At 38.3% G+C, this 13,929-nt stretch overlaps 1 protein-coding gene across 4 annotated transcripts in view; it reads left to right on the top strand.

Annotated features, from left to right (window-relative positions):
* Positions 1–13,929, top strand: part of CNKSR2 (connector enhancer of kinase suppressor of Ras 2) — a 214,623-nt gene that overhangs the window by 177,133 nt on the left and 23,561 nt on the right. The window lies entirely within an intron of this gene.

Here is a 13,929-nt window from a genome sequence, read left to right as displayed (position 1 = left end):
AAGACAGCCCAGAAGCTGTAAGAAGTTGAAAAAGAGAGCATATTTTCCCCACTTCCTCACCTCCTGATTTACAGGGAAGTTCAAAAAAACATATCAAACAAAAAAAAAAAAAAGAGGGCCAAATAAACAGGGATTGAAGAAGGTCCCTGCTCCTCCTGAACAAGTAAACATGTTTTTGTGTCTGTTTCATGCTCTGTCCTTCACTGTCATTTATGGAGCTTCTCAGCATGTGTTGCTAGCAAAGTTGAGTTCAGTCCAAAGTTGTAGGGTCAGTCAACGAAGCCTGCATCCATGAATTGTGGGGTTACACTGTGATTAAGTTGACTGTGGTGGCAAGGAAGTCAGGATGACCCTGGAAGCTCTCAAAGGGTCTGTGCTGTCCGGTTCTTTCAAATACAGTTTTCACACCGCAGTGAAGTATAAAAAAAGTAAAAAGGTAGGAAATGGTAGTGAAAGCATTGGATAATTAAGTACCTACCTAAGTTAATTCATTGTTAGTACCTTTGTTGAGCATTAAAATTCATGTGGACTTTAGTCTACCTGGGAGACATGAACAGTTTTCCATTTAGTCAATAGTTTCTAAACTTCTCAAATTCTTAGCTTTGAGAAAAAAAAATTTGCTTGTTAGTTTGTTGTTTTTCAGATATTAAATGTGATGCCATTAAAAGTTTAAAAAGGCACAATTTCTGCTGCATTCATGCATGACACTTTCCAAAAAAACCCATACATTTATAAGGGTAATATTAGACTCCTACTGACTGTGAAATGAAGCTGTCTAATTAACAGGGTTACATTTCATCAGCCATGCAAAATGTTTTATCCTATTTTTAGCCATCAATTTTGGTTTTGAAATGGGATTTTACTGATAGCAAAAAAAGAAAAAAATTCTAAAATCATTTCTCACAGTCAACAAAAAGGAACAAGGAAACTTCCCAGTAGAGTTCCTGTGGTGTTTGGGCATTACTCGGAGATGCTGTTGCAGGACCTGAGTTTTTAGCTGTTTTAAATCTCCATTTTAAGGCTTTTGGGTTCCTGGTTGTAAGATTTTACAGCGTACAATACTAATAAAGAGCTAGTATTTGATTTAATGAGCCAGAACTTGGGCTGTTCTCCATCTTTTTCCAAAAAAAGAAGAAAAAAGTTTAATTTTTGAAATGGTCACCTTGTACACACATACTTTTGATTTAGTTAAGTGGAGAGATTTTCATGGTTGAAGCTTTAACAGGAGATTGGTTTTGAGACATTAGCAACCAGCTAGAAAAGTAAAGTGCTCATAGTGATTTATTGACCATGAAATTATAAAACTAGAAAGAAAATTCTGTTTAGGCTGTTGAAGAGTTTAAGTGTTGGATTGCTCGCTGCTGTGGCTGCAATGTTCTGTTTGCAATGCTGGCTTTTTTCAGTGTCCTTACCAGTAAAAACCAGGAGGAATTTCATGCAAGCTGTGTTCTTAGGTGCAAAATCCCAGTTCCTGAGCTGAGAGATTTGCTTGTAATTGCTAAGTCCGCTAACAGGGTGGGTGCTTTTGTGCATGCTGCACCATTGTCCCACTCACTGTCGTTGCTGCAGAAAAATTAAACATTGCAACTACACAGAGAAATGGAATTCTCTCCCTTTTAGAAGTGTTTTAACCTCACCTTGAACATTCCCTGATGTGGTATCACATGAACCTTTTAAATGTATATATTTACCTTGCACATTTTGGATCCTGACATAGTTCTGAGCTCATGGATGATTCTGTGTGTTCTTGTGTGTAAATGTATGTGTTTTAAAGCTTAATCATTCCTACTGCTTTTTGTGTGGGACAAGGAATGCAGCTCCTTTGCAGTTGTTGCTGTACAAGTCAGATGTCATTGCCGAAAGTTTGTTTTCTCAGCTTTTTCTTTTTATGTTCCCACCTTTAAAAGCTCCTGAGTTTAAATCAAATAGTAAAATGCAGTCCTGTTTCTTCCAACTTCTTTTGCACAATTGTTTTCAAATGACCACACCACAAGTTAGGAGATCGGTGCTTTTTTCAGATGCTGTCCTCAGCTGCAACAGTTTAACATAGTTCTGTTGACTTTCTACTAAATCTACACCCATTTCCAACTAAGAATCTGCTCTCTGTTAATCACTACTCTATGCCTTAAGTAGATATTGTAAGATTTTACTGACACTGCAAATAGTTCTGTGCATCAGCTCTGCTGTAATGCCTAGATAGATCACGATAAACTGAAAATATGGGTTGTCCTTTCCTGTGTTTATCTCTTAGGATCTAACTTTGTTGTGTGTTCCGTTGCTTCTTTATGTTTTGTTATATCACATTAACATTGAACTGCTAATCTTTAATAGATTGTTTTATTTCCCTAATTAAAATTACTTTGGTATAAATCATTTAAATGTTACATTTTGATACCATCCTGTAATGGTCTCTTGCTTTGTAATTGAAGGGGATTCTCTTGTTGGATGTTTGTGTTTGTCCATGTTTGCTTCTGAGGTTATGAAAACGGTAAACAACATCCACACCTGTGGCACCAAATGTTCCTCTTGCTGTGTTGTTCAGAGGCACCTGCACACACAGAGTAGGTCAATGGCTGTGGCACAGCGCATTGTGTTTCTGTGATTTAGTTGTGAAGGACAAGTTGGGCTTTTTCAGTTTTGTCTTCCTCTAGTGGGAGGTAATAGGAGACAGCTGTGCAGCATGGCACTGTCACCCCCTTGCCCTCCAGCCCCACCACTGTCTGCCATCTCTGTGTTTTGAAAGATGTCACCACTTAATGCCAAAGAACACTTCTAGGATCTTCTTCAGAGGCTGTTTCTGGGGCTTGTTCCAGGAAAGCTTGCTTTGTTTTTTGCTTTATTTTCATTTGGCAGATCCTTCATTTTCAAAGACTTCTTTGGTTTGTGGGAAAGCAACAGGAACAACTAAGCGTTCACCATTTAAGAGAAGCAGATACTAGCTCTCTTCAGAGTGTAACTGGCTGTAGATCCTGATGACTTAGCAACAGAAAACCTGCATCTTTTCCCCATACTCCCTGAAATAGTCTTTGGAGAGCAGTAGCGTCCATGGGAGTCTCTGCTGACAGCTCCATGTGCTTTGGGGCTGGCCAGAGCAGTATTGGCACACCTTCCAGGGAGCTTTCCACTGTGCAGATTCCATAAGATTTCTTCAGGATTATGAACAGAAAAGCACTGATGTCTGTGTTTGAGTTTGAAAAGGTATTTGGAGCGGGAAAACTCTTAAACTGACTTTCCACTGTTCAACCCCATTTCCTTCTATGTCATTCCTCACCTCTTTCTTCTCTTGCTTCTGGAATTTTTCTGTGCCTTACCTGAATTTTAAGTACTGTAATTCCTGCTGACATGTGCTTTAGGATTTTTTTTGTTGCTACTCAGTCTTCATAATTTTGGACTATCTTCTATATAGGGTGGACAACTATAACAAAGATTTAAATAGATTTCAGTAAATCAATGGCTATCGTTTTGGGGCAATTGAAGATTTTGAGCCATTTGTTTGCTGCATTGATTTCCCCCTCCCTAGAGTGTTTACGAGATGCGACAATATTCCATGAGTGACTTGTGTCACCTTGAAAACATTTTGCTGTCTTTTTTAAGCCTGACATTCCCTGACATTTTGCTCCATCACTATAAGCCCTTGTTCAGGTGTGCAACATCTCCCAGCATCCCATGCTTAGTCCCACACAGTCTAGTGAGCACATTGGCAGTAACTTCATGCTCCACTCTCTGAAACTTGGCTTTTTACCTTAAACCACCAAAGATACTTGCCAAAGGCCGGAGCAGGAGCTGGTGCTGGTATTTTGCAGCTCAGAGAGATGTCCAGACCCTGCAAAGGATTTCAGGAAAGCTCCCCTTGATGTCAGTGAGAGCGAGTCACTGAAAGAGATGTCGAATGTCTGCTTTTTCTGAGGTACCAAGCCTGAGACTTATTTCTTTTTTTTTTCTCAGTAAAAAGATTAGAAAACAACAACAGAATAATAAGAGAAATGGAGAGCAGTTTCTCCCACACCACCTACCAGTCACAGAAATGAAACTCGGGGTGGCAATGCATTTACAAAATAGGGCAGGTGGGTTTAAGGAGTCCCATGGCTATCAACAACTAGAATTTTATGCACTGTGCCCAAGAAGGTATATCTGTGGGACATCCTAGTCAGCATTTGACTTCAGGAAGGGTTTGCACTAGTAAAAAATATACTCTGAATAAGGTCATGTATTTCAGATTCTGAAATGCAGGTGCAAGGATGCTTGCCTCTTTTTAATGAGAAAGCTGTACCATGTAGTGCAAACGGTGTCTCTCAGAAAGATCAATGTTTTCTAATTAAATACTACATTATGAAGTGGTACGCTGTGTACCACTTCTAGGATTGGCTTCTCTGGTTTTTTTGCGTAGGGTGTCTTTTCACTTTGGCAAGGTTTAGGTAACAGTGAAATGTGGAAGTTGGGATGAATAATGTGTAAAGCCTGGATTGCATCTGCTGGAGTTGATGGGGATGTGAGCTGGGCATTAATAGGATGGCTTGCTTTTCTGACAGCTTTCCATTTTAGAGAGGATACTATTACTAGTGTTCTGTAATCTGCCCGCCTAGTTGGTTTTATCTGCATCAAGAGCAGACTAATTAAATGGCTGCTTTTTCTTAGGCTTGTTTTCATGATTTGATATTTCATTCCTAATTCCCATCTGAGGCTCCTGTGGCCCCTGTGTGACTGGGCATTTGCATTTCTGTTGGCTGAGAACCATCAGCATTTTGTGCCCTGTCAGTGAGAAGGCCTCTGTCCCACTGTCCCCAAGGTGCTAGCTTTGCTCTTAACTCAGAATGAACTTGCCTAAAAATACTGCCTAGTTTTGTTTAAAAATATGATCTTAAGCCTATTGGTTTATGGTGTAAATGGCTAGCCCACACTGCTTTGGTATGGATAGTTTTTATAGTTGCAAGGAAATTTTTATTGGTGGCTCATAGTTTCAGGGAAGAAGGAACCGTGGAAAAGCGGGACAAGACAGTGGCTGCTGTATCAGCTGATCTGTTTTTCAATGCAAGTTCTTTATATACAAAATATCTGCTGGAATGGCATGTCTTCACGTACTCTTTTTGCTGTTGTTGTTATTAACCAAACCATTTAGTGCTTCATTTGTCATAAGACCCAATGAGATCCTAGGAGAGCTGTTATGTTTGAAAATTAGTGGGTGGGGGACAGCATTGTTGATAATCTAGGTTACATGTCAGGCTAAGCTTTTTTATTCTTGTTAAACTTTGAGATACATGTTTATCTGAATAGGAATTTCTATGAGCTTCCAGAAGCAACTGCGTATTTGGGGAAATTATCATCCCATCAAGAGCTGCTTGATTATCTTTTAGCTGCCATATATGTGTATATGTCCATCTGCTTGTATAAAAATATGGTTTGGACTATTTATTATATTTTAAAAACTTGGATAAACAAGTATTAGGAGCAGCTATCTCTCTTTCTATGTTCTTTAATTCAATATTTAAACTCTATAAAGTTTTTCCAATTCTCATATGCAAAAGAAAGTCCATTATAGAAGTTCATTTGGATTCTTAATAAAAATAATGGGACACAAAACCTCTGTATTCTGATTTAAATTTCAATTCAATGGGAAAAAGTTGCCTGCAGTGTTTGAAAGCCAAATATTGAATCATTTACTGAGCAGAAATTCAGAAAGCAATATGGACTGTCAACAAAAATAGAAGTAGTTTAATTTTATGCCCGTTAGTGTTTTCACATATGAGTGCATTTTACCCACCAAGATCTATTAAATCTTAATAGATTTCCATAGCCCATGCTGCTATAAGTGCAGAGGAAAGGTGAATTCCTGCTCTTATTTTGGGTTTAATAGCTTTGAGTGTCATTGCCAACAAAGGTCATCTCGTTTTGCCTGAAATACATGGATTACATGGTCTTTTACCATCAAAAGAGGTGCACAAGATAATTTCTTATATGACCATTCTTATAAATCACTTTTTTGCAATGTATCCTCAGTTCTGTTGTTAAGTCGATGGCTGTCAATGGGGCCATTCTACAAGAGGTACCTTTGAAATGGTGGCAGAGCAAGGAATCTATGGATGTGAGAATATAATTCTGTTTTTTTCTCTACTCTGCATTAATTCTCCTGCTGCATTTTACGAAACCCATCTGGTTTGCCTTTAATTTCTCCATTTCTTCTTGTAAGCAAGCTCTGTCCCTGCTGCTGCCCTGTCTGAGTCTGGCTGCAGAGATGCTGTCCTTGGGAAAAGAGAATTCATAAGTAGCAAACCACTTCACAAGTAATAGAAGGAAGACAATCCAAACCCTCTGATGCCCTCTGTTTACCATACTGAAGGATATGCAGTTGCTTTCCAGATTGTTGGCCTGATACATCTCAACAGCTATATAAAAAGGCTTTTTCTGTGCTTGCAGACTCTGCCCCTCATATCCAAATGTGTTTTCATTTAAAGCTTAATACAGTCACGTTTCTTAAACGAGGATATGTAGCTTTTTTGAAATTATTTTGCGAGCAAAAAGAAAAATCAGACAGCTTTTTTTAAAATTAACATATATTTTCCCATGTAGAAGAGGGTTTTCCTGTTCCAAAATTTATACTCCTGTTTGTTTTGATTTCAAACATGAGAAACAGACATTGTTTTTAATCTTATACATAAATCTGCTCACTGAAACTCATGAAAATGGTATTATTGACACCCTCAGATTTACTACTGCACAATGCATGAGGAAGCCATTTCTCACGGGGATTTTTGCAGAACTGGGATGATTTCTCTTTCAGATGCAGCAGGGGCTGATGCAGCCTAATCTGAAAGTTTCTAAATGCAAAGGAAACAGACACCTAAAACAAGAAATGTTAACCAAATAGGGTGTACATAACAATGTTCCTAAAAAATGTATAATTTTAAAATTCTTAGCTTTTTTCAAAGCTAAAAAAGAAAAATAAAACCCTTTCTATAATCACTTATAATTAAATCAAGGAATATGACACAATGCCAGTAGGACTCGGAGATCAGAAGAGAACTAAAATTGTTTCAAACTATATTTATTATATCTCCAAGCGGTGCCATCTGCTGTCTGTGGCTCTTGGGTTCTTTCAATGCAACTGTTGAAACACACGCAGGGATGAACTTGAGGCACTAGTGCTTGGAAGGACAAGTAGAGTATAGTTTTATTGAACTACTACCATGCTGAAATAGTGCAGTGTCACTATAAATGTGTGTTCTTCTTTAATTACTGTTTGTCATGGGAAGCAGGATGAGGTATTAAAGCCTTCACTGTGGACAGTCAACATTCTGCTAGAATTTTTTTGTTGTTGTTGTTGGACAGGAGTATCTAGAAAAGTGAAATTTGTTGCAAAGCAGGTTTGTTTGGTTTTTTCATTTAATCTATTTTTTAAAATGAAGTCCTCATAGTTCTTGGATTTAAGATGAAGATTGGCATGGAGCCCTATGAAATGAATGTTGCAGGGCAATTTTCTGCGAATTTTCTTAGAGTCTCAGCCTGGCGTTTGGCTGACTTTTCTTTCCTTTCAGCCTCTAGCCGGTGCTCCAGAGGGTCACAGATTTCATTTATGTTTTGTGTCCAACCTACCAGCCTTATGCTTATGTTTTAGCATCTTAATCCCTTTACTTGTTTGCTAAACCTTTCCATTGCAAGAAGGCAAGCAAATATAGGCTAAAATTTTGGGCCTTCCAAAGGTTCTGCTGAAGCTGTGTGCTGTGCATGTCTCGGAGCCAGTGAGCTGGAAGTGAGTTCAAAGTTTATCTAGTATAGCTCTGCCCTCTAAATCTGGAGCTGCTACACCTACCGAATCCATTCTTAAACACCCCTAGCAGTGGGCATTCTTCATTATCTTTGGACAGTGCTTTTGCTCTTTGCTGTATTGGAAAGGAATTTTTTTTTCATTTTTCTCCTAATGGACACCAAATCATTCCTCCTGCAATTTAAGCCTAGCATTTCCTTTCCATTATGGCAGAGAAAACAAAACTGCTTCATTACAGCAGCTCTTTTTTCAAGCTGAAAGCTTGTTACAAATTTTGATTTAGTTTTTCTTCACTGACAGTGTTTTACAGGCTTCTGACCCCTTTTGCAGGATTTTCCAGCTGCCTCCCACCACTTCTGGGAGGGCAGTGTCCAGGCTGTGTTTAGCCCACCTGGCTGAGGCCCAGAAGGCTGCTTTGCCCTGGGTGTTTTATGTATGGTATTATGATAATTATCTGTTTTGCAACGATATTGCACTTCATATTTTACTTTGTGCTGTACAGTATCCCAGATGCTTTTCTGCTTAATAGTTATTTTTCTAATCGTAGTTGAGCCGATTATTCCTGTGCCTCTCACATATCCTCATTAAGTAGCTCATGTTAATAAAAGCCTCAGGTGATTTAAAATGTCTAATTAATTGGCCTGAAACCAACCAACCAACCAACAAACAAATATGACAATTTGTAAAACTAACAGCTTGGCTAGACCAAAAAAAGAAGCCTTGCAGACTAACCTGGTGTTTGCCAAGCTCTGTGTCTGGTAGCGCAGCATTTACCATATTGTTCCATGAAACTTGGCAAGGAGTTTCATCCCTCCAAATCATTCCAGCTTCTGAGACTATCCTCCAGCAGTCTAGGAGATGTTTCCTCCCACTTTCACGGTTGTGAATTTTAATAGGCTTATTGTCTTCCACTGCCCAAGTCATTAGTGCAGTGTGGGACTGATCCCAGACACAGGGCAGCCTCAGGAGAATCCCTTGTAGTGCAATCTTCCCCGTTAACAGTGAGTCTCTGATGTCTCTACTATCTGCGCTTGGCTTTTGCTATGAGGACACAGCTAGTGTCAGAGATGGCTAATGTCGCTCACTTCTGGGAGCTGAGCTTCTAGAAGAAAAACATCGTGCTATCTCTCACATCCGCTCTGCATCTAAATATCTAAGGAAGATGCTACCTGGAGATAGGTGAGGAGCTGAAGGCTCATGTTTTTGTCATTTGGCATTTCATCAGTCCCTCAAAAGAGCTTAATGATCAGAGTTTATACTAACCATGTGGGTTTTATTTGTAAGCTCTTCTTTTATATTTCAGTATGAAGCACTGCCAGTTCTTGTGAAACAAATGTGGTAACAATTTTTCAAGGATTTCAATTCTCATTAATAAAAAAATAGATTGCTAGCTTTGTTTTTACAAAATGCTGTTCAAAAGCTAGGAGATAAATATCGTTTCTCTCTTTTTGTGACCCCAGTTTGCAAATTTTTCTTGTTGATGATAGTTAACACTCCCCCATCGGCATACCTAGTGTGATGCTATTAAATAGTATGATTTCTTGGACAAAGAGTGAAACAAGTTCTCTGTGTGATCTTATTGTATTTACATGAAGAAAATGGCTGTATTTTAAGCTGGATGGTCGCATTCTGGCTCCACTTTTTGAGTACTGCTGGCACAAAATAGTAGCAAATAATTATTATTTCCCTTCCGGATTCCAAAGGTATGAACTTTGGCCTTTAGGAGTATAAAGTATCACCACTGATTTGTTTAAAAGCATTAGAGTTGTTATCACCATTAAAGTGTGAGGAAAGAGGCTGCCCAAACTCTTCCATTAAAAACCACTTTTCAGCCACTCTTTTGACATGTTGATTTAATTATGTAAAGATTTGCAGGAATCAAGGAGGAGGTAAAATTAATGAAACCTCACTTGGGACATTTCTCCTGGCTGTAAATTCAGGGATGGTCAGAGATCAGGCAGAGGCATTGCAAGGCCACAGGGTACCAAACAGGGAGGAAGCTTAACATGGTCCCTGTACCCAGCAATAATGAGAACAAGTAATAAAACTTAACTGGGGATCATTGTGCATTTAGTTCCAGATTAAATGAAACTGAGACTTTGAGTGCAGTGGGATGGCTTGAAGGAGGCTCCTGGTACAGCACCCGGCTGTGCTTGGCGATGCCAGACACTCGTGTCGGTGAGCTCCCTGCAGCTAATACAGTATTTCCTATACATGCAAAGCAGGCATTATAGAATACTTGAGAACTCATGAATATGACACCTAGAGAATTAGAGAGTATCTTCCTGCAGTAAAAATAGCAAAATCCATTTCAGAATTCACATAACGGTATTTTAATAGCCTCTACATTTGGCATTAAAGTGATATTTTTACTGTACTAACAAGAACACTTGAAATCCAATAAGAAAATAATACTCTATAAAAAGCCTGAAGCTGATTATTCTGAGAATTCTTCCATTTCCTTCCTCCCTACTAGAATTTACCCTGCTATTTCTTTTCAACTTTGAAATTAGAAAATAAATTTTATTTCCAAGAGGGTTTTTTAAATCAAGCTAGCTACATGCACAGGCTTTCACTGTACAAAATTTATATTTTTGTCTTTAGTATAATGTTTCTTGGGAAAACTGGAGTAGCTGATTTCTCTCTTTTCAGAAGATGGGAGAGAATACTTCTATTTATTTACTTCTGGCTTTGTAAAGAGCCTAGGAAAAATTCCATTTAAATTTTACACTCCAATTAAAGCTCTCCAAGACTAATTTTATTTTTTTTTCCACTTACCTTCTTCAGTGTTACTATATGATCTTGTTATATAATCACATGTTTCCTAATGTAGTCTCAAAAGTTTCACGTGGTTCCTAAAGGGGCTAGGAATACTTATTAATGAACTGGGATAATTTAACCATACCATAAATTTTATATGCCAACATACTGAAATCCAAATCTCAGCATTTTGACAATGGTTTATGAAATGGTGAGACTGAGGAATTAAAAATAAAATTAAAAAAAAAGAAAATGCACTTTAGACATTAATATGTTATACATCGATAAACAGATAGTTTTTAAGTTATTTGCTCACTTTGCATTATAACCATCTGCAGTCCAATTCACGAGTTCTGCCTGCAGATGTGGCCACCTTATAGTGGACATTATGTACCTTATAGCACACACAGGCTATCCTTGCATCTGTGCAAACTCTTAAGAAGCTGAGAAATTTGATTCTATTAATGTCTTGCACAGTCTGTAAAATACATGTAAATGTCTCCATAGTGAAAGAAGAAAAGAGATTGTGTTTTAATTTTTCTGAGAGTACTTATTTAAAGGATAGCTGAAATTTTTGATTCAATTAATTTTGAACTATTGGTAGAAGGTGGAAGGAAGTGTTAGGGTTTTCATAACATGAAAAACTGATTGCCTTGAGACTCACAATTTGGAAATGGCTTCTACAGTTAAGGAAACTCAAAACTTGCAACCACCCTCTTCTTGCTCTCCTCCATCCCAAAAGACCAATTTCCTAAGCTTGTACAGGTTGTGACTAAACACGATTATGGTATTTATAGCAAGAGTACAAAAGTCACTTGAGGTAAAAATGAGGCTCTTCTGTCAGTTTTCAAAAAAACGCTTAGGTCCTTGATGGATTTCATTATTCTTGAGCTTTAGGGGAGACTGAATGTGGGAGGCCAACAGTACAGTCAAATATCCCCAAGCAGCCACCATTGTCCCTTGGAGCCCAACCACACCTGTAGCTTTTGAGTCTCTACTTAGAGGAAAACAGGAGTGGAGGGGTGAGATTTTATCTTCCACCTAGATTTGTCTCTTCTGCCACAGCTGCCAGCTGACTGTGTGCGTTTCTGAGCATTGCTGCTCCCCAGGATGTTGGGGAGTAGGAGGTTGCTGAGAGTAACTCCATGAACAAAGGAAGGAAAGCAGACTCCATCAAGTTGGTGGAGGCTTAATTTACCAGCATAAAAGGAAACACTTTTTATACAAGCTGTGATCTGTAATGCTTGAAGGGAACAGGAAACAAACATCAGGGTAACTGGGGAAAAGATGGCAAAATCTAGTGGGGTGAGTTGGAAGCAAAAGGCAAAAGATTAGAAATGGGACATATATCTGTAAGGGTGAGGATAAGCTGTGGAACAAGTTCCCTTGAGCTGTGACTGTTTTTTAAATGAAAATCCCATAAGCCTTTATGCTCTGTGCCACAACTGAGGATGATGGTGTTATAAAACTTTCAGACAGATTATTAGATAGAACTTTCAGATAGATTAAGTAGATTTATTTTATGCTGGGACCACATTCTAGCAGACTGTGCCAGTGCACAGAAGCATCTCCTGAGCCCAAGTTGTCCTCCAGGGAGAAGAATCTAGCATAACCGCATGATTATGTTGGAAACCCTGTAATATCCCTGTCCATAATTAGCTGAGGTGACAGTTATTTTTGACAAACAAAACCTTCTCCCATGTCTTCTAAAAGTATTAGCAGAGCCCTTCAGGGAGACTTTTTCTTCAGGTGACTTACTCATTTGTACCAAATTGAAATGGAGTAGGTATTTTAAGTCAAAGTAATGAGCCTGTTTCTTCATTTTATTCTTTTATGTTTTGCATTTCTTCAGTCTGCTGTTGCTCCTGTTCAGCAGTTGCCATAGCTGGCACTTCTATTAATGACCAAAAGTATATAGCCGGATCTTCATCTCTGTTCCTCCTGGGTTTTATTACAATCTGTCTCCCCCTTTTAAGGGAAATATAATGGTTGTAATAGTTCCAGGCTGATCAGGGAGGTTGTTGTCTGCCTTTAGCATGTAACTGTAGATTCACAGTTCTGAAATCCCCCCAAGGTTGCTGCACACACCTGCTAAGGGGTTGTTTCAAAAACTTTCAGTTTAAGCTGACTGTGTGCTTGCTGTATTTCATGGTTCAGAGAGAAGTATGTAAATCGTGATCACCGACATTTTTTTCACCACCAGCAGTTGTACTACTATGGTGTCTATTGTACCATAATATAACCAGAACAGATAAATTCTTGCCTGTTCCTACCTTCTCATGTACTTTCTCATAGAAAACTGAAATTGAGAAAGTTCTCATTTTTCCACAGAGTTGTTGGACAGATATATTGTGTCATATATCATATCGTATCCATTGAACTCTGTAGTTACTCTGCAACCACAGTAAAATTTTTAATATCAGATAAAAGCAAGGACACTGTAAGTGGCGTAGAATGATCTCTGCGAATTTCAAAATTATTTTTCTTGGGTCTCTTTCCAGAAGCAATCTTATTTTCTGTGCTTTTTTTACCCTAGTTATAAAAGATAGGACATAAGTCAGAGATGAATTTATAGTGTAATTCCATGTTGTTGCATCAGGTTAACTTCTGCAGAACCTCTCCACCTATATTTCAGCAATGAAAAACATTGAGGAAGATGAACAGAAGTTCAAGTCACTGAAAACTATGAAAACATCAGTGACAAATGTAACATTGTAAAGCCTCTTTGGAATATCCAGTTGTACTGGTAGCAAGTCCTGATGTTATACAGGAAAATCAGTAAGCTTACTGCCATCAGATTCATAGCTTCTTTAAGAAGGATGTTTACTTTATTCTGAAGATAACAAATCCTTGCAAAATTAAAAACTCACTAAGCTTGTTGATTTTACTATTTTCTCTTGCAGTCTAACATTTTGATTCTGCACAGCAGATGTGGGCTTACTAAAAATTGTCCAAAACATTTATTTGTGTAGTTCTGTATCAGATCTAATACTCTGAGCTATTTGCACTAAAAAAGAAACCTACAAGCGCAAGTGATTGCAATGAAGAGTACTCAAGAGCATTTAAGCTTGATGTTCCAGCTAACCCAGTTAAGTTTGCCTTCAGCAGTGCCTAAAAACATATCTTCAGGGAAGACTTAAAAGGTACCCTGCTTGAAGCCCTTGATGGATCATTATTCCACAAAATAGTTTTGTCAATTTTGAACTCAGGTGTACTTTTAGCTGTATAATGTGACTACAAGGAGTTGCACATTTTAACTCCAGACTGGAAAGAAAAGCATGTCTTTTGGTTAGTTTTGAACTGGCCACCAAAACTTTCATATGTTCCTGGTACTGCAAAAGGCAATGATCAACCTTTTCTCTCTTTACATAGTGCACTTATGTACTCATATTGACCTCTGTTACATCCCC

The sequence above is a fragment of the Phaenicophaeus curvirostris genome, chromosome 1 (genome assembly GCF_032191515.1).
Source record: "Phaenicophaeus curvirostris isolate KB17595 chromosome 1, BPBGC_Pcur_1.0, whole genome shotgun sequence".
NCBI lineage: Eukaryota > Metazoa > Chordata > Aves > Cuculiformes > Cuculidae > Phaenicophaeus > Phaenicophaeus curvirostris.
The sequence above is the reverse complement of the archived record's forward strand: the minus strand, read 5'-3'. Positions and strand labels throughout refer to the sequence as shown.